Source organism: Anolis carolinensis, chromosome 4 (genome assembly GCF_035594765.1).
Source record: "Anolis carolinensis isolate JA03-04 chromosome 4, rAnoCar3.1.pri, whole genome shotgun sequence".
Taxonomy (NCBI): Eukaryota; Metazoa; Chordata; class Lepidosauria; order Squamata; family Dactyloidae; genus Anolis; species Anolis carolinensis.
This window is the reverse complement of record NC_085844.1, coordinates 180,614,677-180,630,210: the sequence shown is the minus strand read 5'-3', so window position 1 is coordinate 180,630,210 and position 15,534 is coordinate 180,614,677. Positions and strand designations below refer to the sequence as shown.

Here is a 15,534-nt window from a genome sequence, read left to right as displayed (position 1 = left end):
ACTCCTGTGTTTGTTTTAAGAGCTTTTTTGAGTTGTTTATACAATAAACTGTATTTTCATCCATTGGCTGGTGTCTGACCTTGACAGGATGCCCAGATGTTTTGATGTTTTTACCATCCTTGTGGGAGGCTTTTCTCATGTCCCCTCATGGAGGTAGCTCATCCGCACTCTCTCTGGGTTGAATTCGAACCAGCAACCTTTCGGTCGGCAATCCAACTTTTAAGTCATCAGTCCTGCTGCCACAAGCATTTAACCCCCTGCGCCACCATGCATGTCACATACATTGCAGCCATTTTACATGGTGTTTTCCTTGCTCCCATATTTTGGGTTTTTTTTTTTTGCTTGTTTCCAGCAAAATCCTGGAAACCATTCCAGGTGGGAATGTTTTTTCCTTTTTATTTTGAGAATAACTCCCCACATCACCATCTGTATGGGCTAAGCACATCATTTTCTTAGACCAAAAGCTTCCTCCCTCTCTGTTTTTTCTCATGTGCAATATTGGAGACTCAGTAACTTTTCTTTCAGCATTTGTGGTGGTAATACTTGCCAAGGAATAGGCTTCTAACAGTCCAAGGACAAATAAGACATTGACAGTCCAAAATAAGGAGTTTCCACATGCTTTAAAAACAATAAAATCTGAAACAAATGAGTATATTAGCAAAGCAACCCTGTGCCTTTTCCGAAGTAAAACTCCCACTACCATGGAATTTATTTTCGGCTTGGAAGGTAAAGGAACACAGCCTGAATAAGCCAAACAGTATAAAACAGATTGGAGCCAAACTACATTTGACCTGAAAAAGCAATGTCTGTAAGTATGCTTTTCATATCTGCCTTTCATAAGGCACTTCTTGAAAACAGAATGTACTTTCACACCACGCCAACACAGGAATATTTGAAGGTTATTTCAGACTTTATTTGCCAATGTCAACTTACTCAAATCAAAAGATTTGAATTGGATGGTAGGTGTATGAAAGAAAAATTTAGGAACATTTATATTTTTATACAACTCTGTTTCTATCTGTTCTGGCTCTTTCTGTTTCTATCAACTAGGTGCCATTTTATCATGTGGTTTCTATGCAGAGTAGCATTAAGTGCCAAGTAATGAGAATCTGGAATTTTGGCAGCAATCTCTTAAAAGATATGCAATTATCCCTGACTTGTCCCAGATTTTATCAACCAGTGTAAGTTATAGTTATGGCAGTTCTATTTAAGTAAAATCTGTTTTAATACTTATCCATTTTTATTTATATTTATATTTAAACCATATCATTTCACAAAACTAATACAGTAGAGTCTTGCTTATCCAACGTAAATGGGCCAGCAGAACATTGGATAAGTGAATATGTTGGATAATAAGGAGACATTAAGGAAAAGCCTATTAAACATCAAATTAGGTTATGATTTTACAAATTAAGCACCAAAACATCATGTTATACAACAAATTTGACAGAAAAAGTAGTTCAATACGCAGTCATGCTATGTAGTAATTACTGTATTTACGAATTTAGCACCAAAATATCACGATATATTGAAAACACTGACTACAAAAATGCGTTGGATAATCCAGAACGTTGGATAAGCGAGTGTTGGATAAGTGAGACTCTACTGTATTCAAAATCAATACTTATTAAAACACCTAGTTCTTTTCTACAAAAATAGATTCATAATTTGAATAAATCACACTATTGATATTAATCTTAATTAACTGAGGGCCCATCCAGACAGGCCTTAAAAGTGAGATCTGTCTCAGTTTTACTGGAGGCATCCAAACGATGCCTCTGGTAAAATCAAATTAATTAAACACCTGGTAAGATCCGGATCTAAAGGTAGGATCTGTCTCTTACTAGGTGTTGCCCAGGGATTGTGTATCCATACAGCTGTCTCAATTTTTCGGGCTCTAGGAGCCTAAAAGATTGAGACGGCACCCCCCTCCCCCCAACCCCCCCCCCCCCCAAATAGCCCCTAAAACGAAAGTTAAACTTACCCATTATGTTTCTCCTGGGCCCTCCTGGCATGAGGAAATGGTGCTCCAGGAGATGGGGGATGAGGCCTCCTCACCCCCCCCCCCCCCCCGGTCTCCTGGTGCATCATTTCCTCATGCCAGGAGGGCCCAAGGAGGAACATAATGGCAGCAAGGTAAGTTTAACTTTTTAGGGGTTATTTTTTGGGGGGGGGGCTTCAGGGTGGCTTTATGCCATTCCGATTGTTATCGGGATGGCATCTAGACACTCCTAACTCCAAGGAAAGTCTGGATTTTTGGAGGGCAACAGGGACTTAAACCCATGCTGAAGTGGTTTTTAAAAACCTGTTTCAGTACAAATTTAAGTCATCTGGAAGTGCCCTAACATACTTAAGCAAAGGCTTATTCTAGCTCTCTACATCCATTTTTACAAGCAATGTATCTTAATAAAACCTCTCAGACAATAAGTTATTTCTTATTTATAACATGGCAGCCCTTCCAACTCTTTCTAGATTACTTCTCATTATCTACAGTTTTTATCAGTTTTGAGGACCTCCATGTATAAATCAGAATCTTGTGGAGATTTGGATCACCAGATATAGATTACTCAATAGAATGGGAAATATAAACACACATCCAGTATTTTGAAGCCAGACTGGTATACTGGTTTGAGTGTTAATATAGGACTGCAGATACCATGGTTCAGCCATTTGCTGTTCAGCCAGGATAACCCCCTGGATAATATTGGGCAAATCATACTCTTTCCACCTAAGAAGAAGGCAATGGCAAGCTTATGAACATATACTGTCAAGATGAATCAAGGATAAGGTTGAAATAACTTGGGTATGATTTGAAGGCATATGACAAGAACCACTGCATGCTTTCTATAAAAGTGTGCAGAACCTGCAGTGATCCTTTATAACAGATATTTGTATTGTTTGGAATCTGGTATTTCTTTTAGAAAAATATATTTATAAGAAAATATATTTATTAGGAAAAAAATGATTGATCTTGCATTATTGGTTGCTGACAGTGCCTTATGCAATGCTCTCTTCAGGAGAGAGAGGCTGGTTGATTTTTATCAATGACTATCTTAAACAAATGTTAATGAAGATTGCTTAATATTTATGTTTCAGTACTTTATTGCTTTAATCTTGTAAATCATTTTGTGTGTCCACGGACTGAAAAGTAGGAAAAAGTAATAAATCAAGTCAATGTTATCTAGTAATAAGTCCCACTACATTTAATGAGACTGACTCCACAGCATGTCTGCTACATTTTATCCTATTGCTTCCAGAAGTGCCCTTCTTATCCAAAAAGTGTCAAGGTTCCCCATACTGAGCTTCTGGTTTCACAAATGCTATATTAAATGGTTTCAGTGTTTACCCAAAAGAAAGCAAGTGAAACTTAAAAAACCACCTTCAACCCACTTTCCAACAACTTTATTAAAACACAACGTCTAATGCCCCAGGCCCTACTGTTTGCTGGTTTGAATTAATGCTCAGAATATACCATATAATGTCTTACATGCTTTATATTTCATAGCCATGGTAAGATGGGGGAGACCAAAACCCTGAAGCCAGCGTTACTCTGAAGAGTAAATTCTTCTGTGCTTGCTTGCCTTCTTCTTTTTTGCTCATACACTATAAAATTTCCAGCAGGAGGAACAGCAAGCAGTTTTATGAAATGTTATGAAATAGAGGGCAAGATTTTCTTGAAGAAATAAGCTTTAAAACATTACTGGGTTTGAGTGGTTGCCCAGAAGCTCTGTTTGGTTACCTTTTGAAACATCATTCCCAGAGGGCATGTTTGTGTTAGCCATCATTTGACTGGTTTCCCTTAATATTTACAATTAAAGCCAACATATTCATGATCAAATAGCACTACTATAATAGCACATTGAGAATGAAAGTTCAGTCTACAAGTCAGCATCCACTTTTGAAGGGTTTAACTTTTGAAGATTTGATTATTCACATATTTGATTCTGATGGGGGTTGACCATAAAGTCGCACTGGAGGACCGAGGGTTTTCTAGAGAGAACACTTTTGTAGGCATTTATAGGTCCTCCAGTGGAATTATTTTGTCAACTTTTGAAGCAGTCCTGTGTCATGACCCCCATGAAGTGGGGAAACATCTTATGATAAAATACTAGTTGTGTGCATTCAGGATTTACCTTGTTCTGTTTCATGTCCCAGCTTTTGGCAAGGCCCTGATCCGTTTTGTCTGATCTCCTGATTTCAGGAGGCCAGACAAAATGGATCAGGGCCTCACCAAAAGCCGGGGCACGAAATGGAAGAAGATAAGTCCTGAATGTGCATGACTAGTATGTGAAATTGGGAGGTCAGGCATTTGTTTTGTTTTTGTTTTTTTATTGGTTTATTTTGTTTTTTGGAGGGGAAGGGAAGGTGCCGGCCAAGGCCACAGCACCAGCCAGCACTGCTCAAACACCTGGTAAGGAGCTGGGTAAAGGGAGGCAGGAGGATCAGGCCTGTGCACATAGGTCAAAAACCTGCACCTACAGCTGATCGATCCGGAAGGCAGGCTTGGAGCCGATACCGGCTCCCGCCTGCCTTTTGTTTTGTTGAGTGTCTCTCTGTTTGGTGTCATCCGAATGGACAATATGAAACAGAAATATTAATGAAACAAATAGGACAAATACTGGGCACATTATCTATAAAATACCACTTTTCTTTGCCACCTCTTTAAGTGAATACATAACTTCCCCTGGGAAACCAGGGTTTTTTTTTTGTTTTTTTGCTTCATCAATTCCTACTTACATCACAAAAATCCCAGAGAGACTGAATGTATAAACAATATTATTAATGTTTCATATTAAGCATGGGGAAATCTGCTTTACACACCCTACCAAAAACAAACAACATAAAAAAACAATTCAGGAACTCCAAACAGGTGGGTTGATGTTATAGCAAGTCCTGCCACTGCCAGACTTGCTGCCAGTTTTTCACTGGGTAATTGCTAACAACACTTTGTCATTTAGAAGCTGTTGTTAAAGGTATATTTCTTAACTGAAATGAAAGCTATGTACTATTTATTTTCTTTTTTGTTAGCAGAATTTTTTGTGTTCCTAGCCAGGAGTATTTTTGTAAATGAAAATGGTGGTGACAGTGATGTTGCAATGAAATATGAAAAATTAGTTAGAGCATTCTGCAGGCAGTGTGGTTCTTTTCGGTCTGTGTAATAAAAACATGCTGTCCAAAACCAACATGAAATAAACCGTGAATAGAAAATTTGCTGGAAATCAAAAACGGACATGGCAAAAGGGAATGTCACCTAAATCTAATTTCTTCTACACCCCATGATACAGAAATATGGTTTGAAACATGACTGAAGTGTTGGTGTGAAATATAAATAGGTTGAATGTTGGGTATGAAAATTCAGTAGTTTATGAGGATGGTGCAGAAGTCTCTAAAGTGGCATTAAAGATGTTTTTCACAGAGTTGGTCAGTCTTTAATAAGAAACTTAGAAAAAAGCCCCACAAAGCTGATTTCCACATACATTTACTATTTGACGTACAGCTAATCAAATCAACTGGACCCATTGTAAAAGTACCATGTTTGACATAATTGTAAAGTTCATCTTGAAGAGCTTAACCTACAATTGATATTGTATCCAATTACTTGGTAGTATAGTGATGAGCATGCATATGCAAACTTATTCTGAGTCTATACATTTAAAAACTAATGGGAAAAAACTGACCAAGGTGAAAGAAGCCACTCCTCCTTAGTCTATCAAGCTTTACATCAGTGGTTCTCAATCTGGGGGCCCGAGATGTTTTTGGCCTTCAACTTCCAGAAATCCTAACAGCTGGTAAACTGGCTGGGATCTCGGGGAGTTGTGGGCCAAAAACATCTGGGGACCCCAGGTTGAGAACCACTGCTTTACATGATCCTGTAGATTATATGCTGTGCATAGAGCTTCCTTAATTATTTAATTACAGTATGTCCTAGCTTAGCTTGGTCTCTGACAAAGTAATAGGTTGCTTGTGTTTCAAATCACTATCTAAAGATGGGGATATATCTAACCACCTGATGGAGAAATGAAAACTAACGTAGGGCCTAGGCTGAAGTTTCGGGGAGAGGGAAAAATAATTCTTAATTTTTAAAAAAATGTTTGGGGCTCTTATGTTTTGAAATAAATGGCAGGAAGCAGCTACAGTAGAGTCTCACTTATCCAACACTCGCTTATCCAACATTCTGGATTATCCAACGCATTTTTGTAGTCAATGTTTTCAATATATCATGATATTTTGGCGCTAAATTCGTAAATACAGTAATTACTACATAGCATTTCTGTGTATTGAACTACTTTTTCTGTCAAATTTGTTGTATAACATGATGTTTTGGTGCTTAATTTGTAAAATCATAACCTCATTTGATGTTTAATAGGCTTTTCCTTAATGTCTCCTTATTATCCAACATATTCACTTATCCAACGTTCTGCTGGCCCATTTACGTTGGATAAGCAAGACTCTACTGTATTAGTTTTGTGAAATGATATGGTTTAAATATAATACTGGGTTTGTTTATTTACAACAAACACAATTCTGTAAAGCTGTCCTGGAGAATCTCTTGCCTATGGTGGAAGTGAGAATCTTTAAAACAAAATGACTTAGGATAAATTTTCAAGAGTCATTTGACTCATCACATCTGCTTGAAATAGAGCTGTTCCCTTCATGTGTTCCACCTTGTTTGACCAAACTCTGTGGTGCCAGCAACTTAGCTGTGCCATGCAGAGAAAAGCATAGTCAGCCAAGCAGGAACTCACAAGTAAAACAGCAAAGAGAATGTTTCACATAAAAGAACAGATTTCAAGGTTTGCCTTTACCTGGCAAACATGCTAATGGAGAGGGGAATCAGTGGCTAAGTTAAATACACGGAAACTTGGAATACTCTATTGTGAAAAAACTGAGAATACTGATGCTGTATTTTTGGGTGGAAAAGAAAGCAATGAGACACACAGCAAGGTAGTAACCATGATGCAAAATGCGCTAACAGATTACAGCCACATTCAAGGAGGCTGCAATTTTTTTCCATGAGATGTTCCTCCAAGTGGAATTCACTTCAAGGATAGGGTGTCAGCATACATTCTAAATATGTAGCACACGAAATGTGCTGGCCTCCGTCTGTTTAGCAAAAACAAATGAGCTTATGGCACTCATTCCTCTTAGACCCTGTTTTAACAGGCAGGAATGTTAAAGAAGAATTGATTAGACGCTATCCATGAAAGCCCTGGTGTGTAAGATATTTTTGCATTTCTTCACCTAAACTCCTTTCTTAATACCAAAAAAAAAAAAAATCAGTAAAATAATCAAAGAAACTTGAGTTGTATTACAAGCTCATATTGGGAAAAACAAAATCTCAGACAGATGTGCTAATGCCAATGACATTTACAAATATAGAACAATGTAAAGCTGGAAGGAACCACTGAATTACTGAAGGCCATTTAGCACTGACGCAGACAGTGAAAACTAATTATGGGAAGAAAAACCACAGTTCTGTGAAATAGCAGCTGTTTGCATATAAAATGTTCCCAATTGAATCCTTGGCATTATCAAGCAATGCTGAACTAGAATATGCCAGAAACTATGGAGAACCACTGTCAGTCATTGTGGACAACAAATGGAGGAAGAAACCAACTCAATATAAGAAAGCTTTCTTTTTTCTTTTTCTTTTTTTGGAGGTATATATTTTTATTGGTCTCAGGGTACATAACTGACACCAGAACAGAAATCCACATATAAGAGCCGAGATGCTTCCAGCTGAGTCAGTGTCCTTAGCAACGGGAGGCCTGAGGCAGGCGGAGTAGGCCTGAACCGGGAAAAGGAGGTGGAGGAGGCCGCAATGGGGCAAGACTACTACACCATGCTGGAGCTCACCCGCAGCCCCAAGGATGTCGACATCAAGAAGGCTTATCGGAAACTGGCGTTGAAGTACCACCCTTATAAGAACGATGCGCCTTGGGCTGTGGAGAAGTTCAAGTAAATTGCAGAAACCTACGATGTCCTGAGTGACCCGGTGAAGAAAGGAGTCTATGATAAATTTGTGGGGAAAGGCCTTAAAGGAGGGATTCCTCTGGAGTTTGGGATTGACACCCCCTGGACAGAAGGCTATGTATTCCACGGAAGGCCCAATAAAGTCTTGTGGGATTTCTTTGGAGGAGACAACCCTTTTGCTGAATTCTACACAGCTGAAGGGGTGGAAGTGAACATGGTCTTTGGGGGCCTGCGAGGACAGGGAGTGAAGAAGCAAGACCCGCCCATCGAGCGAGATCTCTACCTCTCCCTGGAAGACCTGTTCTATGGGTTCACAAAAAAAATCAAGATTTTACGCAGGGTGATGAATGAAGATGGCCACACGTCCACCTTTAAAGACAAGATCCTCACCATCGATGTCCAGCTGGGGTGGAAGCAAGGGACCAGGATCACCTTTCCAGATGAAGGGGACCAGGGCCCCAATATCATCCCGGCAGACATCATCTTCATTGTCAAGAAGAAGATCCACCCCCGGTTCAAGCAAGATGAGGACAACCTGATCTATGTGGCTAAGAGCCTGCTGGGAGAGGCTCTGATTGGGTGCACCATTGACGTGAGTACGCTGGATGAGTGCCTGCTCAACATCCCTATCAATGGCATTGTCCACCCCAAATACTTCAAGGTTGTGCCGGGAGAAGGGATGCCCCTGTCCCAAGACCCCACCTGCAAAGAAGACCTCTTCATGGACTTCGACATCATCTTCCCCACAAGGCTGACCCCGGCCAAGAAGGACCTCCTGCGGGAAGCCCTCCTGACATGAGGAGGACCTGCCTCTGCTTGTGTGATGCCTCATGGGCCTTGTAGTCCTGTGCCTAGTGTCATTGTGACAGATGAGGATGAAAACATGGGGTTTTCTCCGGATCAACAGCCAGAGCCAGAGTTTTTCCAGCTGCCTGAAGTTCTTGTCCAAGAACCAATTAAAACTGACCTTGATCAACGCTCACCTCCCTTTGCTAGAAAGCAATCTTTCTCGGCGGATAGGGGAGCGAGAGAGAGAATTCGGAGGAGTGCCCGCATTGCTGCCAAGCAAGACTGATTAGCCATGTTTCACCTGGGAAAATCCAGGGAGTCTTACACCTGCAAGCTGGGTTTTCGTTCCCTGTTCTCTAGGGAAAGAGAACGCTGGATGCCCATTTGGCGGGAAACGAGACCCAGATAAAAGTATCAAACTCTGTTGATTCTTTGCTGAGACAACAGCTCAGCTTCGAGAGTGAATTCCATGTTTCCAGCCTAGTGCGGACTTTGCCAAGTACGCAATCCAGTTTCCTTGCCTCGCTTATCCAAGTATCCAAGTATTGCCTTGCATTATTCTCAGCCACGGATTATGCTCCTTGAATCAAGTTTTGGACTGCCTGCCTTGTTTTGAACCACGGACCTTGTTTCCCAGATTCAAGCCTTGTTCTCAGCTTCCCTGCGGATTTGCCTTGTGCCTTGAAAGACTTTGGACTATTCCCCACACTATTGCTTGGCATTAGTGTGTGTTTCGGTTGGATTTTACCTTTGAACTCTAATATCATTTATTGGACAAACTATTTCTGGACTATTTTAGGCCTTCTTTGAAAGGTCTGTTTCTGGACTATATTCTCTACTTGTTTTTATCCTCCTTATATATTTCCTTAATAAAGATATTAGATAGTTTTATTGGCCTCCGTGTTAGGTTCTTGGTGCTCCGCTGCCCTGGTGCATGACAGTTCGTCTCCGCCAACCAAAGCACCAAGCAACCTAGGCCAATATGTCGGTGACACCAGGAGCCGGAGCGGCTGCGCCGGTTCCCAGCTTCACCATTTCCCAGGACGAGTTTAACTGGATCCGAGACAAGATCCGGGAGCAAGAAGGAGAGATTCGGGGCCTGAAGGAGCGAGGAGCCCGTCTCCCAGCTTTGGCGTTGCCAAACAAGTTCTCCGGGGAAGCCTCCAAAGTCCATGTTTTCCGTCGCCAGTGCATGGCGTACTTAGAGGCCCGCCACACGGAGTTTCCTCGAGAAGATCTCAGAGTGGTGTGGATTTACAGTCTCCTGGATGGACCTGCGGCCACATGGGCAACAGCGCTTTACGATGCGGGTTCCGCATACCTGGCTACCGCGCAACAATTCTTGGCTCACCTACGGAATACCTGGGGAATTGAGGATGATCAAGAGGCGGCTGGCCATAAACTCCGGCGCCTTTTCCAAGGGGACAGACCGCTATCATGGTACATAGCTGAATTCCGGGTGTTAGCTGAAAACACCGGCTGGAATGACATAGCCCTCAGAAGACAGTTTCGTGAGGGTCTTAACCATGAGATGCAGGAGGAAATCTCCAAGGTGGAACCCCCAGACTCCCTTGAGAGACTCATTGCCCATTGCTTACGAGCGGAAGCTCTGCTCGCCAATAAGAGGCAGTGGCTCCGGGGCCAGGGTGGAAGAGCCGGGCCAAAACCCCCTTCCACCGCCAGCGTCCAGCCTCGCCCCGTTTGGAGACCACCGCCACCAGGCCCTAGTCCCTTGGGAAGTGAGGACGAGCTGATGCAGCTGGGCAACGTGCGTCCGAGGTTGGATGTGGCAGAAAAGGCCCACTGACAGCGTTTGAACCTGTGTTGGTACTGTGGAAACGGGGGCCACTTCGCCAGAGAGTGCCCAGCTAAGAAGAAGCCCCCTACCCGTTTGGCGGCAGCGTCATCTGCGAGCGCAGAGGCTACGGAGGCAGCCGAAACGAGGCCGGCGGGGGAAGACAGCGACCGGGCGTAGATGGGCTCGCCAACCCGGTCAAAGATTCCACTCAAGAGCCGCAAACGGGAGTCCTTTTTCTTCTAGTGGTCACACTGTGGTCAGTCAAAAAGGGGCCCGTCATGATCCATGCCATAATAGACTCTGGGGCGACCAACAACTTCATTGATAGAGACTACGCCAACTCTCTAGGATTACAATATCACGATTTCAAGAATGCCCGGGTGGTGCAAGCCATCGATGGCCGACCCCTGAAGACGGGACCAGTAAGCCAATGGACCGAGCCCACTCGAATGTGGATAAGGGAACATATGGAAGAAATCTCCTTCTTCGTCACTGAAGTTCCCCTATTCCCCGTGATTCTGGGAATCCCCTGGCTAACTCTCCATGACCCAAACATTTCCTGGGCTAGCAGGGAACTCCAGTTTGCTTCAAAATACTGCCAGAACCACTGCCTAGTAGCCAAGATCTGTCAAGCCACAGACACAGAGCCCATCATTACCCTGCCTAAGAAGTATTCAGACTTCTGGGACGTTTTCAATGAAAAAGAAGCCAAGAAACTACCCCCGCACCGACCTTATGATTGCACCATTGATCTCATTGAGGGGGCCCCAATTCCGCGAGGACATCTCTACTCCCTGACAGAACCAGAGCAAGAAGCTCTCAGGGAGTTTTTAGAGACAAACCTCCGCAAGGGGTTCATCAGACCCTCTCAGTCCCCAGCTGCATCTCCAGTGTTGTTTGTGAAAAAGAAGTCAGGGGACCTACGCCTTTGTGTGGACTATAGGGCTTTGAACAATATCACGAAGCGGAACCGCTACCCATTGCCACTAATCTCGGACTTATTGGACCAACTTCGAGGAGCCAAAGTTTTCACCAAGCTGGATCTTCGCGGGGCCTATAATCTGATTCGTGTGAGAGAGGGAGACGAATGGAAAACGGCTTTCCAGACCAAATTCGGATTATACGAGTCCCTAGTCATGAATTTCAGTTTGTCAAACGCGCCCACAACATTTCAACATTTTGTCAACGACATCTTCCAAGACTATTTGGACCGCTTTCTAGTTATATATTGAGATGATTTTCTGGTATATTCAAGATCACAAACGGAGCATGATCGGCACGTCAGGATGGTGCTACAACGGTTGCGAGACCATGGGTTATATGCCAAATTGGAGAAATGTGCCTTTGATTTGGAAGAAGTAGACTTCCTGGGATACCGCGTCTCGCCTCTAGGGCTGTCCATGGACCCGGCGAAGGTTTCAGCCGTGTTAGAATGGCGGGCGCCAACTAACAAAAAGGAAGTACAGCGCTTCCTAGGATTTGCCAACTATTACCGTAAATTCATTCCAGACTTTGCCTGCTGGACAGATCCAATCACCAGTTGCATCCGAGGGAAACGGCCGTTCCGCTGGACAGAGCAAGCCGAGAAAGGGTTCCAGTAGTTAAAGCGATTATTCACGACCCAGCCAATTCTTCAACACCCTGACCCAAACACCCCTTTTGTTGTCCAAGCAGATGCCTCGGATGTGGCAGTGGGGGCCGTGTTGATGCAACCGGCAGGAGAACATCTCCACCCTTGTGCCTACTATTCCCGCCAGCTAACAGCCCCAGAGAGGAACTACACCATCTGGGAAAAAGAGCTCCTAGCTATCAAGGTAGCCTTCGAGAATTGGAGGCACTGGCTCGAAGGAGCCAAGTTTCCAATTGAAGTTCACACTGACCACCGGAATTTGGAGCACTTAAGAACTGCCCGGAAGCTAAACCAAAGGCAGCAACGTTGGGCTTTGTTCTTTGAACGTTTTGACTTCCGGATACACTACGTGACTCCTGCACAAACCAAGCAAGCCGATGCCCTTTCACGGAAGCCGGAATACGCAGCAGGGCGTAAAGACATCTCAGAGACTCAATTGTTGCAACCCGAGAACTTTGCCACGCTCACAGTGGGAAATACCAAATCCACTTCAGCTGAACCAGCTTCATCTAGTACAAAATCCCCATCCACGGATTCTCTTTCTACCCAAGAGATCAAGACCAGTCAACAGACAGACGCCTGGGCTCAAGAGCGGATCCGACAGGGACTACAGTTCCCATTCTCACTCAAAAATGGATTATTATGTTACAGGAATCATGTTTATATTCCTCCAGGAGCCGGAAGGGAAAAGGCTCTCAGCCTGTGCCATGACAGCAAACCTGCTGGACATTTTGGACTGTTCAAAACCATGCATTTTATCCTGCGAGATTTCTGGTGGCCCAGGATTCGCAAGGACGTAGAAAACTATGTCAATTCTTGCCCTACATGCCAGCGTTTCAAGACACGAAGGGAAAAACCTTCAGGACTTTTGCATCCCCTTCCCACCCCCTCTCGGCCTTGGGAGATAATTTCAGCGGATTTCATCACAGACCTACCACCGTCCCTTGGATTCACCACGCTCCTAGTGGTGGTGGACCTTTTTACCAAGATGGCCCATTTCATTCCTTGTGAGGGGCTCCCCACAGCCAAAGAGACCGCAGACTTATTCCTTCAGCATGTATTTCGACGACATGGCCTGCCCAAGAGTCTGGTCACAGACCGAGGATCTCAGTTCACCTCCCGTTTCTGGAGGGCCCTTCAGAAACTATTGGGCATTGACTCTCGTCTCTCCTCAGCTCACCATCCTCAGACGGATGGGCAGACTGAGCGCACCAATGCCACTCTGGAACAATATCTACGTTGTTATGTCAACTACCAACAAGACAATTGGGCATCCTTACTGCTACTCTCAGAGTTTGCATTTAACAATGGTGTCCAGAACTCAACCAAAGAAGCCCCGTTCTTTGCAAACTACGGATTTCATCCCCGTTTTTTCCCTCCCGTTGTGGAAACCTCAGAAGTGCCTGCAGCGGAGAGTTGGCTACAGGAACTCACAGCAGTACAAGAACTCCTGCACCAGCAACTTGACCAAGCCAAGGAGCACTATAAACGTCATGCTGACAGCCATCGCCAGCCCGGCCCCGAGATCAAGGTAGGAGACCGGGTTTGGTTGTCCACTCGCTTTTTGCCCTCCCATCGCCCCTGTCGGAAATTAGATGCCCGCTTCATTGGTCCATACACCGTGGTGGCGCAACTTAACCCCGTGACTTTCAAACTCCAACTTCCGCGTTCCATGCGCATTCATCCGGTGTTCCACCGTTCCCTCCTCCTTCCGGCGGCTGGTGTCCGCCCCGATGCGAACCGGCCACCCCCCGCCCCCACTATGGTGGACGGGGAAGAGGAGTTTGAGGTCCAGGACATTTTGGATTCCCGTATTCATCGCCGCCGCCTTCAGTACCTGATTGATTGGGTGGGCTATGGACCGGAAGAACGCTCTTGGGAAGACGCTTCCACAGTCCATGCTCCTGACTTAGTCCAACGCTTCCATCGGACCTACCCTGCCAAGCCGCGGCCCCGTGGATCTCGGGGAGCGGGCCCCATTGGGGAGGGGCTTGAGGGGGGGATAGTGTGATGCCTCATGGGCCTTGTAGTCCTGTGCCTAGTGTCATTGTGACAGATGAGGATGAAAACATGGGGTTTTCTCCGGATCAACAGCCAGAGCCAGAGTTTTTCCAGCTGCCTGAAGTTCTTGTCCAAGAACCAATTAAAACTGACCTTGATCAACGCTCACCTCCCTTTGCTAGAAAGCAATCTTTCTCGGCGGATAGGGGAGCGAGAGAGAGAATTCGGAGGAGTGCCCGCATTGCTGCCAAGCAAGACTGATTAGCCATGTTTCACCTGGGAAAATCCAGGGAGTCTTACACCTGCAAGCTGGGTTTTCGTTCCCTGTTCTCTAGGGAAAGAGAACGCTGGATGCCCATTTGGCGGGAAACGAGACCCAGATAAAAGTATCAAACTCTGTTGATTCTTTGCTGAGACAACAGCTCAGCTTCGAGAGTGAATTCCATGTTTCCAGCCTAGTGCGGACTTTGCCAAGTACGCAATCCAGTTTCCTTGCCTCGCTTATTCAAGTATCCAAGTATTGCCTTGCATTATTCTCAGCCACGGATTATGCTCCTTGAATCAAGTTTTGGACTGCCTGCCTTGTTTTGAACCACGGACCTTGTTTCCCAGATTCAAGCCTTGTTCTCAGCTTCCCTGCGGATTTGCCTTGTGCCTTGAAAGACTTTGGACTATTCCCCACACTATTGCTTGGCATTAGTGTGTGTTTCGGTTGGATTTTACCTTTGAACTCTAATATCATTTATTGGACAAACTATTTCTGGACTATTTTAGGCCTTCTTTGAAAGGTCTGTTTCTGGACTATATTCTCTACTTGTTTTTATCCTCCTTATATATTTCCTTAATAAAGATATTAGATAGTTTTATTGGCCTCCGTGTTGGGTTCTTGGTGCTCCGCTGCCCTGGTGCATGACAGCTTCATTTCACCTCCAAAGATGAAATAAAGACCATCTATTAAAAAAGATAAGTAAGATTTCTATAAATTGTTTTTCGTATGGATGAAGCTAAAAATGCCATCACTGGAGTACATTTTGAAGCCATAGTACTTCTTAATATATGGATTTGGTTTCTTAATAAAGTTTTATTATTATTATTATGTGATCTAGTCAACATCTACCAGGAACATGGGTCAGTGGGTTGATCTCTTAAGTGAAGTGTCATCTGCATAGCAAATGTCTTTGAACAATTCCTGTTATCATGTGTGTGGAACTAAATTCACTCGTCATTGAGCAAGTTATCTCCAGCTTTATACAAATATCCCAAGCCTGATTAACTGTATACTTCAACTTCATCAGCATGAGCCAATAATGCAAGCAAATAATAAGGTTGGGCACTGCAGGCT

General features: G+C 44.0%; 1 protein-coding gene and 1 pseudogene across 1 annotated transcript in view; one reads left to right on the top strand and one right to left on the bottom strand.

The window, feature by feature from the left end:
- Positions 1-15,534, bottom strand: part of trabd2b (TraB domain containing 2B) — a 424,563-nt gene that overhangs the window by 208,300 nt on the left and 200,729 nt on the right. The gene's annotated exons all lie outside the window — the stretch shown is intronic.
- Positions 7,214-9,685, top strand: LOC100561901 (dnaJ homolog subfamily B member 13-like; annotated as a pseudogene).